The sequence below is a fragment of the Oncorhynchus mykiss genome, chromosome 13, assembly GCF_057628025.1.
Source record: "Oncorhynchus mykiss isolate SJ-2025 chromosome 13, ASM5762802v1, whole genome shotgun sequence".
NCBI classification, from domain to species: domain Eukaryota; kingdom Metazoa; phylum Chordata; class Actinopteri; order Salmoniformes; family Salmonidae; genus Oncorhynchus; species Oncorhynchus mykiss.
In genome coordinates this window covers 35,792,881-35,805,942 of record NC_143034.1, presented here as the reverse complement: position 1 = coordinate 35,805,942, position 13,062 = coordinate 35,792,881, and the positions used below count along the sequence as shown (strand labels likewise).

Genomic DNA, 13,062 nt, shown 5'->3' with positions numbered 1-13,062 from the left:
GGTGCCTGGGGACATGCAGGGCCTGGGTTTACCTCCACATCACCCGCGGAACAGAGGAGGAGGAGTAGTATGAGGGTGCGGCTAAAGGCTAAAGGGGTGCGGGTAGAGCAGAGGTAAGCCCAGGCACTGGGTGATGATAAGAGAGGTTGTATCTCTGGACATGCTGGTTGTAATGGGTGAGGTCACCGCATGTGTGGGAGGTGGGACAAAGGAGGTATCAGAGGTATGAAGAGTGGAACTAGGGGCTCCATTGTAAACTAAAACAATGATAACTAACCTGAACAACAGTGTACAAGGCATATTGACATTTGAGAGAGACATACAGCGAGGCATACAGTAATCGCAGGTGTTGATTGGGAGAGCTAGCTAAAACAACAGGTGAGACAACAACAGCTAATCAGCTAACACAACAACAGCAGGTAAAATGGCGATGACTAGGCAGAGAGGGTCGGATTAACTACACAGAGCCTGAGTTTGCGGCTGGGGCCGACAGATAAAACATAAATAAACAGAATGGAGTACCGTGATTAATGGACAGTCCAGCAGGCATCAGCTATGCAGCCAAGTGATCACAGAGTAAGCAAAGTATGAATATGTTGGCTAGCTAGCAGGCTACATGAAGTAAGAAAACAACATGTAATGTAACATCTAATTAGGGTCAACTGGAAACACTGACCAACACTTTGGTTCCTACCATATCTTCTTCTCTGAGGTTTATAGTCAGACTACACTCATCAGGTGTATTGCTGCCACCAACTGTACGGGGTTATAAAAAATAACCAAAACGCAAAAAAAATTGGGATTAACAAATCATACTAATTATGTAAAATAAAAAAAGTCAACACAAACCAAATTCACCCCACTACCCTGAATTTTAAACAAACATGGTACTATTCAGATCCCTACACAGGTTCAGGAACCTGGGAGGGGGAACGTCTTCATTCAGTATTCCCTGTAACATTTCGTCTGAAGTCCTGGAGATCCAGAAATCTATTTTCCGCCTTCACAATGATGTCTAGCTTCTTAGATGTTTATTATTAATGCAATTTATCACTGCGGCAGTGAGGGCAATGCAAACACAATTTTGTTGTCAACTCTTCCATGCTAATGCGGAAACTGCTAGTTTTGGACGAAGGCTACTAATAATTTATTAATGCAATTTATCACTTCCTCTATAAATACAACAAAGTCCACCTTGTTCACTATTAGTATGTTGGGATCCTTCTCCTGCCTGGCTTCACTGCAGACTGCGGGACATGAACTACCTTCTCCTCTCTACTCCTTCGGCTATTTTCACTGCCTCCACATAGGACACCTGCTTTATTGGCCTGATCATCCTAGCTACTACGACCTCCTTCATTCGTACAGGGCACTCCCATCACAAAAACTTGCCACATGTCCAAACTTTTTTACAATTGTAACACTGCAGCGGCTTCTGTATATCTCACTTACCCAGATTTTACATAAGATGGGAAAACCACTTCACAAAACCACAGTAAAACCTTCCGTCTATCATTCATTTTAATCAACGTGCGTCTACCTGAAATGTTTAACCTAAACCACACAAAGTTTTCTCATTTTGCACTCTTGACACACAATCGGCACTCCTGGTCACTCGAACCGATTCCACTTTACCCAATTCATCCTTCACCATCTTTGAGATCGTTAACAGGTCACCCACAAAAACATCCTTGCTGATGATTCCCACTCCGACCCTAAACTGCTGTTCATTACCAACTTTAGCCCTTTTCACTCCACTGTTCTTCAACATCGTCCGCTCAATCTCACTAGCTGTACAATGTGGTGGGGTATCAGTTAGTTGAGGTAATATGCACATGTAGGTAGAGTTAAAGTGACTGTTCTTCACCATCCTCCACGCAGTCTCAACAACTGTACTTGCGCCAATTGAATCCCACAATGCTTCCTCATTGCTCCTCCAGTCTTCCCCTGGACTCCCTCGCTCTGTGCTGTGAAAGATGTTAGTTTGTGTTCTCAAAGTAGCACCTATATTGTTCTCATTCCAGCACACCTGTTGCTTCACCAACGTGTTATCCCTTTTGTCTACACTACTTGCGGTCATTTTCCCTTCCTGATTTCCCTCTCTTGGAGGTCTGCTCCTACTGTCAGTAATTCCTCCCTGGTTTATTAATTGGTAGTCATGTCAAACAACAATATATTCAAGGTGCTGCACATTATATTCCAAATCTAGAATTAGAATCGTCATTATGTTTCCATGATTTTAACAGTTAACCAGTTAACTAAGCCTATAATGTGGACACCAAGGATGTGGTTACCAAGGAACTTGAAACTCTCTACATGCTCCACTACAACCCCTTCGATGAGAATGGGGGCGTGATCCGTGTTTAGTCCCAGGGTCCTTCACTTAGTGATAAGCTTTGAGGGACTATGGTGTTGAACGCTGCATTGTAGTCTATGAATAGGATTCTCACATGGGTGTTCCTTTTGTCCAGGTGGGAAAGGGCAGTGTGGATTCCAATAGAGATTGCATCATCTGTGGATCTGTTGGGGCGGTATGCAAATTGCAGTGGGTCTAGGGTTTCTGCGATAATGGTGTTGATGTGTGCCACGACCAGCCTTTCAAAGCACTTCATGGCTACAGACGTGAGTGCTACGGGTCGGTAGTCATTTAGGCAGGTTACCTTAGTGTTCTTGGGCACAGGGACTATGGTAGTCTGCTTGAAACATCTTGGTATTACAGACAGGGGATGAAAATGTCAGTGAAGACCCTTGCCAGTTGGTCAGCGCATGCTTGGAGTACACGTCCTGGTAATCCGTCTGGCCTTGTGAATGTTAACCTGTTTAAAGGTCTTACTCACATGGGCTGCGGAGAGCGTGATCACAAAGTCGTCCGGATCAGCTGATGCTCTCATGCATGTTTCAGTATTACTTTCCTCGAAGCGAGCACAGAAGTTTATTTAGCTCATCTTGTAGGCTTGTCACTGGCCAGCTATCGGCTGTGCTTCCCTTTGTAGTCTGTAATAGTTTGCAAGCCCTGTCACATCCGATGAGGGTCAGAGCCGGTGTTCAAGGGGTATATCAATCTCCCCAGGATAGCAGTAATACGTTGAGATGTTTGTTCACAAAGGGTTCCCCCTCCCATAGGTGGCTCATTATTGGGATTCATTGCTGATTCCTACCTGTAGCTCACTATGAAGTGTCTAGTGATACAGGTAAAGGGCCCTGTTGGAGATTGCTGGTTGGTAGCTGAGTCGAGGGAACAAGGCATGTTATTATCCCACACAGTCTCTGTGGTTCATATGAACCCCGTTCCTGGGAATTAGATTTGATTACAAATATACCACAGAAGGGGTCCATTTGTCCCATTTCCAGCAAGGTTACGAGGCGCTTTGTCATTTCCAGAGTCAGTTTATTTTGGTACTGTCCATATGTAGCCTGTTTTTGGTCACAGAATGGCTGAATAAGTGCAACATTTTACCTGGAGCTAACTATGCAGAGCATAGCGCATATCGAATGACTTTAGCTTCGCTCCAGGCCTGAGGAAACACGCTCTCTTGTAGGCTTAAATTAAAGATATGGAAAATAGGAGTGGCAATATAGTCCGCTATTATCCTCAGCAATTTTCCATCTAGATAGTCAGACCCTGGTGGCTTGTCATTGTTGATACAACAACAATTGTTTCACCTCTTCCACACTGACTTTATGGAATTCTAAATTACAATGCTTGTCTTTCATAATTTGGTCAGATATACTTGGAAGTGTAGTGTCAGCATTTATTGCTGGTATGTCATGCCTAAGTTTCCTAATTTTGCTAAATGAAAAAATCCTAAAGTAGTGGGCTTTGATGAATGATCTTTCTGATTCAGTTAATGATGGAGCAGAGTTTGCCTTTTTCCCAAAATTGTATGTAAGGTTCTCAAAAGCTTTTTTACTATCATTCTTTGTAATTTATCTTTGTTTCATTGTCTTTTTCTTCAGTTTAGTCACATGATTTCTCAATTTGCAGGATGTTTGCCAATCAGTTGTTCAGACAGACTTATTTGCCATTCCTTTTGCCTCATTTTTCAATTCCTCATCAATCCACTGGGATTTAACAGCTTTTACAATCATTTTCTTGATGAGTGCATGCTTATTAGTAACTGGAATAAGCAATTTCATAAATGCGTGCAGCGTCTGGTTGCTCCTCAATACACACCACAGAGCAGCAAATGTTCTTTACATCCTTAACATAGGAGTCACCCATTTTTATTAAATAATTGAGACTCACAAATGACTCGAGGGAACCAGAGATCAAGATAGCCTAACCATAAGAAAAAAAAAGTTTCCAGTAATAGGCTTCAACAACAGTCGGCAACCTTTTCCATTTGTAGTGCCAATTTATCTGACCATTTCTACTGATCTGGTGCCAGTGATTTTCATATTCACATTTTACTGGAACAGTTTAATTTAATTTATAATAGTAATAATAATTATAATATAGTAATCTCAAAACCATTTTCTATGAGTAATCTACAGTCAACCTAAATGAAAATGATACAAATCGAAATAACTTTTATTGCCATTGCCAACTATGTAAAAATAGCCTACATAAAGTCAACAAATAAAATCAGCTAGAAAATATCCAGATAAAAATAAATAACATTGGCTGTGCATGGCCTGTCTACAGAGAACTTTAAACAGTGTATCAACTACCACCTAGGTCTGTCCAAAACGTGATAGCAACATTGTATAAAATAGTCTGGGCCCTCAGTTTCCCCGCGCCAGTGAGTTTGGGACAGACTCGGCTGTAGGCTTTTTGTGTAAGGGATAAGAAGTAATCAGGTATTGTATGACATTTCCATTGGATCAGAGCATTACATTTTTCCCTTTCATGTCGAATGGTTATCAAGAATGAGAGCTGGATTTTTTTTACAAATACTTTGAGCAACTTGTCATTCGCCAATTAGATTTTAGTAAGACTTTGTTTACTTGCTGTTTGAGGTGAAGAAAAAAATACTTTGAGAAGCTCCACAAATCATTAGTGGTGGTGCGTAAATCCTATCAGACATCCTCAAATAGGTGCATCGCTCTCTGTTGGCTAAAACGCAATTTGGTTGCAGAAACTCCTCCATGCTAATGCGGAAATCCCTAGTTATACCAATACCATAGACCTACTGTAGGACCCATAACTTCACCTAACAACAACATAGACCGACAGAAAGGTGCCTATATTGTAGACTAAAAGTTGTCTGGCACACTGCTTAGGATTTCAACAACTTTAAAAACTTATTTCTAGCCTACACTCGTTGATGTTACTACTAATGTGAAAACAAGACAAAATATGATTGTTGTTCACTTGACTGTCTTAAGACAAATGTCAAATAATTAACATTCATTAGACATCATTGTTTGTACAACATAATGGCTATGCTGTTGGCATCTCCTTTTTACAGTGTATTTTTTTCTGTTGTGGGCCTTAAACCACCTGTCCGACTTTTTGTTCACACAGGAGAGAGACGGGACTATCGTGGATCCTCTGGGGGGCCTCAACAACCTCATGATGATACTGATGAGGCAGAGAAGAGTCCCTCCACGTCAAAACACCTCAAGAAACACCAGCAGAGACCCACAGGGAAGAAATCTCATTGCTGCTCTGACTGTGGGAAAGGTTGCAAATCTTCATTAGAACTTAAAATACACCAGAGAACACACACTGGAGAGAGACCTTATAGCTGTGATCAATGTGAGATGAGTTTTACTGGATCAAGCAATCTGATTCGACACCAGAGAACACACACAGGAGAGAAACCTTATAGCTGTGATCAATGTGACAAGAGATACACTGATAAAAGATCTCTGATCAAACATCAGAAAATGCATACATGAAGAAGTTGTTTCATGATATCAATGAAATAATGTCACAATGTAGAATGTTTTAACATTGTAGTAGGAGTATTTTAATGATGTTCTACCTTATCGTTTGCCCTGTTCAATTGATTGCAGCATGATATGGATATTAGCCTCAGGGGAAAATCCAGGCTCTGAATTGAAAGCGTATTATTTAACAAAAAGTGACTAACAAAAAAAGAGCTGTGTTACATTTACTGCGTTGGTGACCCACTTGAATCAAAATGCAGCACTTCAAAATGTAGCCAGCTGTTTTCTACAAGTTGAAAAAGCTGCTTGTTTAAAAAAATACATGTAATATGATAATTGTTGCAGATGTTTGTGTATATACACACATGAAAGCAGTATAATAAATTGGTCTATAATCAATATTAACAATCTGACATCACTCCAGTATTTCTTGACAACATTCAAATGCTAATTGTATTTATTCCACTACTGACGAAGCATGACTCAAATCACCTCATATTTCAAACATTCAGCCTGATAAAAGATACATGTTTTATTATTCCATGCCTCACCATTAAGTGAACTATTGCCAATACATATTAACAAAGGGGTGTACATTTGGTTTTGATTTCCATATTTACAATTTGTGACAGTAATCTTAATTATTTATGCAACCAGCTGACAATTGTTGGGTACAGTTGTCTTGACAATGTTGCCCTGATTTTATAATATCAGGATTCATTCTCAGATGTGCTAACCCAACTGCATGACATTGGGGACTGGGCCTGATCCAACAACATGCCTATCGAGTGAACCCTGAAAAGAGAGAGCGAAGTAAGGTGGAAAGTTACTACGGATATTGCAGGAGTTGGTTGCTGATTCTCAAGGGTGGGCAGTCAACAAGTTTTGCATTTAGCCAGTGCGTTGCCATGGATCACAATTTATTTTGACTGCACTTTTTCCGTATTGGAGACAAGATTTTTGGGGGCTCTTTCCAAGGGGATGAGTTCTAGAAGCTCGTGGGTTTTAGGATTCTATTGAAAAAAGGATTTAAAAAATAATACTAAATAATACTATTGTATATTATTATTTAGAAATGTGTTTTATCTTGTTTTTAATTGTTGACAAGCCAGTAGACACCATGTTGATATTGTAGAAGCATTGTTGTTGATTATGTGAAATGGAAGTTGTTTTCTGTTGGTTGTGAGCAAACATGTCCAACAAAAATATGGGATATATTTGTTGACTAAAGGGGGAAGGTGTTACAGGCTTTGGTCTTTCCATTTATGTTTTAAGGTTGGACTTCAGCACGTCTAGCACGTCGGATGCAATGATTGGTGTCACCTCGTTAGTCTGTATGTGTTACACCTGTGCAGGCTTGTCCATCTCGTTAGTGGGAAGGTGTTTCACCTGAGCTGGCCCAGGTTCTATTTAAGAGTGTCTGGCCCAGTGCTCCAGTTGTCTTGATAGACGTGGCGTGTCAACAACATTATTTGCGTCCTGTTTTTAAATTTGCTGTGGCTTTTTCTTTTGTTTTCCTCTTCTTGGGCAGATTTAGTGGGTCTCATGGTGGGTGTCTTTTAGGTCCCAGTTGTTGTTACTAGGCAACTTTCAGTGGACACTGAGAGCAAATTATTGTTTTATGCAACAGAATAGATGGTTCTTATAAATATTGTGTCTGTGTTCTACTGAGCATTGGCCTCTGAGAGAAAACTTAGTGTCTTTTGGGTGATGAAACCTAGAGACCGCATTCCAAACCATGAGTTAATGTTTCTGTTCTATATGGTACCAGGGAGAGATGACCCCAGGGCCAGACCCTGGTCTCTACACAGAGTACTGTTTTTACAGCAGATACTATCTGCTGAGAATTATACGTTTCTTTCATACAAATCTTAACCTTGTGACCCGTTCTATACATCTGTTAGTCGTCATGTAGGTTGAAAGGGGTGGATCTTGGCTATAAAAGACCTTTGTACTTTTGTCCTTTTGTACTTTTGTCCTGTGGGTCGACCAGCCATCATTATCGTAGAGACTCAATTGATTCACTTTATATGTGCACGTTGTATTGACCTGCTCCCTTATTAAGTGACTAAAGATTTAGTTTAAGCATAACTCTGACTTGTGTGTTAAGTTTCTCTCATTTGATATTAAAGAAGTTAACCACCACATTTGGCAATGGGGATGTTATTCTTCACTTGGTGACCGCTCCTGACGACCTGGGTAAATGGCACATGAGGGATTCCTCAATCTTGGGATCTCAGAGAGACCACACTTAGGGAACGGAGCAGATGGACCCACCTTTGATCTGAGAGGCAGTGAGCCGAGTGGATACCACATCTCGGAAGTAGTTTTTTTAAAAATTAATTAAGATGTGAGTGAAACTCGTTCCTGATAAATGGTGCTCCAACTTGGGATCTCAGGGAAAACATCCGGAATCTGTGCGAACTGGGTTTACCAGTCATGACCATTTATGATATAGTATAAGATAGTAAGGTAATTGTTGTAATTGTCTTAAACCTGGACCCCATTTTAGAATTATTAAAATATGTAAATGTATGAGTTGCATTATCCTAGGATCTAACCATGATAGAAATGTGAATATATTCCTGCAGGTTAAAATATTGTTGAAAAACAACTAATTGATTAGGTATTTTTGAGAATAGCATTGTGTGACTGTGGTATGAGAGTTGTGTGACTGAGTCTTAATCTGAAGTTTGGATAGTAACATCATAGAATATCGCGGGGTGGTTTTGAGAGCGGGATGATATTTTAGAAAGCAGCGGAAGGTCTATAGTTCCTGGGAGACTTGATTTTTGCCGTGGTCTCTGGGAGATTAGAGAACCGTTGACGATCCGGTCATTGTCCGGGAAACACGTTTATTTTTGGTTCTGCTGGGAGTTGTCACGTTCTGACCTTTATTTCCTTTGTTTTGTCATTATTTAGTATGGTTGGGGTGGGCAGTCTATGTTTGTTTTTCTATGATTTGGGTATTTCTATCTTTCGGCCTAGTATGGTTCTCAATCAGAGGCAGGTGTCAATAGTTGTCTCTGATTGAGAGTCATACTTAGGTAGCCTGGGTTTCACTGTGTGTTTGTGGGTGTTTGTTTCTGTGTTTTTTCACCACACGGTACTGTTTTGGGTTTCGTTCATTCCACGTTTTTGTTTTTGTATTCAGTTGTTCATGTGTACATTTTCGTATTAAAAGAACCATGGACACTTACCACGCTGCATATTGGTCCTCTGATCCTTTTCGCCTCTCCTCTTCGGGAAGAAGAGGAGGAAATTGAGTCCTTGAAAAAGCAAATAGATTGGTTGCCGTGAGTACCTGAGCATTTCTTACTTTTTGTATGGATTTTGTGAATAGATGAAAATATGATGAATTGTACGTATGTACAATGATTACTAGAGATTTGATAAAGTAATACTTGGAATATAATTAGATACAATTTAAACAACCCATACGTAGATTAAAGTAGGTTTTGAGTTGATATCTTTTAATGGATAATTTGATAAAGATGAGGTTTAAGCATTATTAAACAGTCTACAAAGTCTGGGCAGTTGTCTCAAACTGATGGGAGTGTGTCCACTTTAGGGTGAAACTATAAAACAATTATTGGACTTTCCCCATTTTTATTTTTATTTTTTTACTCCATTTTAAATAAAACTGCCCGGCAAGGCGAAAGGCAAAATATTTAACTTTCACACATTAACAAGTCCAAGACAGCAAATGAAAGATAAACAGCTTGTTAATCTACCCATGTCTGATTTAAAAAAAATGTTTTACAGCGAAAACACAACATATATTTATGTTAGACCACCACCAAATCAAAAGAAAAACACAGCCATTTTTTCCAGCCAAAGAAAGAGTCACAGAAGCAGAATTTGAGATAAAAATGTATCACTAACCTTTTGATAATCTTCATCAGATGACACTCATGACATGTTACACAATACATTTTATGTTTTGTTCGATAATATGCATATTTATATCCACAAATCTCGCCATGTTCAGAAATGCCTCCAAAATATCCGGAGGAATTATGGATAGCTTCGCCAGATAACAGAAATTCTCAAACTTTGACGAAAGATACATGTTCTACATATAATTAAAGATACTCTGGTTCTTAATGCAACTGCTGTGTCAGATTTTTTTTTTTTACGTTTTGAAAAAAGCCTACCATGCAACAATCTGAGACAGCGCTCAGACGTAAATATATTTCTCCGCCATGTTGGAGTCAACAAATACGAAATTACATCATAAATATTCCCTTACCTTTGATCTTTCATCAGAATGCAGTGCAAGGAGTCCTAGTTCCACAATAAATTGTTGTTTTGTTCCATAATGTCCAATTAGCTGCATTTGCTAGCACTTTCAGCTCACGTGCCCAAAAGCTGACGCTGGTCCAGGAGAACTCGGACGAAAACTTCAAAAATATATATTCCAGGTCGAATAAACTGGTCAAACTAAGTAGAGAATCAATCTTCAGGAAGTTATTTTCATATATATCCAATAACGTACCAACCGTAGCATACGTTTTCATCTGCAGCCAAATGGAACGATAGTGACATCCACAGACAAATGCGCAACCAGGAAATGGCATTCTGTTGGGACAGTGACTCATTCCCCTCCCATTCGGTCAAAGTTCACTCCAGAGGCTCCATTCTACTGAATGAGGACATATAGTAGTGGAAGGCGTAGGAAGTGCTACCAGATCCATATCTTATTTGGAAGTGAATAGGCGATGACTTGAAATTAGACACGCATTCAGAATTTCACTTCCTGTTTGGAAGATTGCCTGCCCTATGAGTTCTGTTATACTCAGACATAATTCAAACAGTTTTAGAAACTTCAGAGTGTTTTCTATCCAATAGTAATAATAATATTAATATATTAGCAATCTAAAACAGAGTAGGATGTAGTTCACTATGGGCACGCAATTCATCCAAAGTGAAAATACTGCCGCAGCTGAGAAAATACTTTCAGACAAAAAGCTACTACAAAGTGTAGCTAAATTGAATAACTTTGGTCATACGCACTCAGCACGTGATGTCAATGGACGTCGAATTATGGGCGATATAAGGTCTGTCTATTGTGGCTGCTATTTCACCCTAAAATAGTCATACCAAATTGGGTTGTGTATAATTATGCAAATGTCTCTCGGAAAAGGTGACTTTGATCAATATACACTCTAAAAAGTAAAGGTTCCTGAAGTATCCTGTAGGGGTTCTTCAAATTGAAACTGTGGGGGAACCCCTAAAAGTTATTCAAAGAACATTTTGTAGGATTCCCTATTAGTTCTTTGAAGAACCCCTTATGGTTCCTCAAAGAACCTTTTGGGGTTCATTTTTTTAACTCCCTGTCCTCCCTCCCTCCATTATAAAAAAAAAAAAATATTTCAATAATAACAATATTGATTTAAATAATTCATTGTTTATTTAGTGGCTCCACAAATGTGAATTAATATTTACAAAACAATTTACCAAACAAAACACACTACAAAATTGCAACATTTCTGCAGACATGTCAGACCATAATAAATAATAAAATTACTTTGTAAAGTGCTTTTCATGACATTTAAAAAAAAAATCTAAAATTATGTAAAATAAAAACAACACACATTTAAAAAATGAATCATAGGTAAACTAACAATATTGTAGACTTGATGCTAAATACAGATTTTTCAGCTTTAGTGTGCATATCGTATCCACATAGTTATGTTAGGAAGTTTGCCATCTTTATGACCGGCCCTGGTAACTTCACCCCAACTTCTCTTATCCCCAGAACACAGTAACTTAACAACATAAGTGATTCTCTGAAATTTGTGAAATTTAAGGGGAATTAAAAAATCATCTCTAGCAGAGGCCCAAGTCCCATGGGGATGTCCTCGAGGGCGTGGATGTTCTCCCCATCAAAGGCCAGCGGGATTTGACTCTCATGGTGAAATGGATTTCCGCCGATGTGCAGTGAAGGAGTGAAGAGCGGTGAAATCTGTGTCAACAAAAGTAAGAAAAGATTAATACACAAACAATTAACAAAGAACATAACAAATGTTCAGCTGTAGTTTTATATAAGCATGCACACCTCTGTTTATGAAGAAACAGATGATTGGGGCATAGGCATACCTTGTCACGGACATAAAGGCCACTCGGGCCCTCATTGAAGAGGTAGGGCAAGAGCAGGATCGCTGCTGTGGTCTCCAGTCCTAGTAAAGTAAAGCAATGATCTTACTACACTTGCTAATTTTATTACAAAGTACATTAAAGAAAGGGAAGGAATAAGAGCAAATACCTCTTCTGTATTGTCCTTCAGGGACTGTCAAAATAGCAGGATGATGTCCTAACCCCTGCCTCGCCTCTCTACCTCTGAGGGTCCTTGAATTATATTTTTGTCTATATCCATTCCATGGACTTGATTAATTTATGAGAAGATCTGAAAAGATCATTTGCACACATTTGTATGCTAATAGATGTCAGTTTGTTTTGACTGCTATGTAGGTTAAATGTACACTTCAAATGCAGCTGTCCTACAACATATCTGTACCTTCTTCTTGATCCCAATTGCATTGTGTCCATGTTCTGTCCTATAAGAATTTCAAAGGAAGATAAAATGTGTCAAAGTATAGTCTTAAAAGCATTAAAACAAATATATATATATATACATATATACAATTTAATGCAAAATAGAAGAACATATTGGAGAAAGAGCTAGTCTAGACACTGTATTAATACCATTATGCATTTGAATCCAATCTCCAGCTACCATCTAAGATATTAATTTCCCTCGACAAGAGGTCATCCATGTAACGTTTCCAAAATGGGATAGTATTGTCCATGTAAGGTTTCCAAAATGGGATAGTATTGTACATGTAACGTTATGCCCCCATGTGAGTTAATAGTATTGCATGCTGTAGCAGGCTATATAAAGAGGAAGACCTCCATTGACGATTCAGTTCGTTGTAACATCTCGTCTGGACATGTCACCGTCCTTAGTTAACGTTAGTTCATTCTCACAAAAGTGAGAACTCCTCTAGATTGGAAACTTACGTTAATGAGTGTAAAGCCATTTTGGCTTCATGGAAACGATATACAATAAATAGGATAGAATATAGTTGAGGGAAATAATCCAAACCTAGTTGTGCCTAGTTAGGACATAACGTTATCTAGCTAGATAACGGTACTTTACTGTAGCTCATACAACCCCGACGGTCAAACCCGGCTTTCTAATGTTTACGATAATTAACTATAGTA

General features: G+C 39.1%; 1 long non-coding RNA gene across 1 annotated transcript; it reads right to left on the bottom strand.

Annotated features, from left to right (window-relative positions):
* Positions 1–4,188: 4,188 nt before the first annotated feature.
* Positions 4,189–12,417, bottom strand: LOC149978853 (uncharacterized). Its single transcript, XR_016485868.1, has 2 exons — positions 11,938–12,417; positions 4,189–11,803 (listed from the first exon to the last, which is right to left on the bottom strand). It is a non-coding gene; the product is annotated as an uncharacterized LOC149978853 (long non-coding RNA).
* Positions 12,418–13,062: the final 645 nt, after the last annotated feature.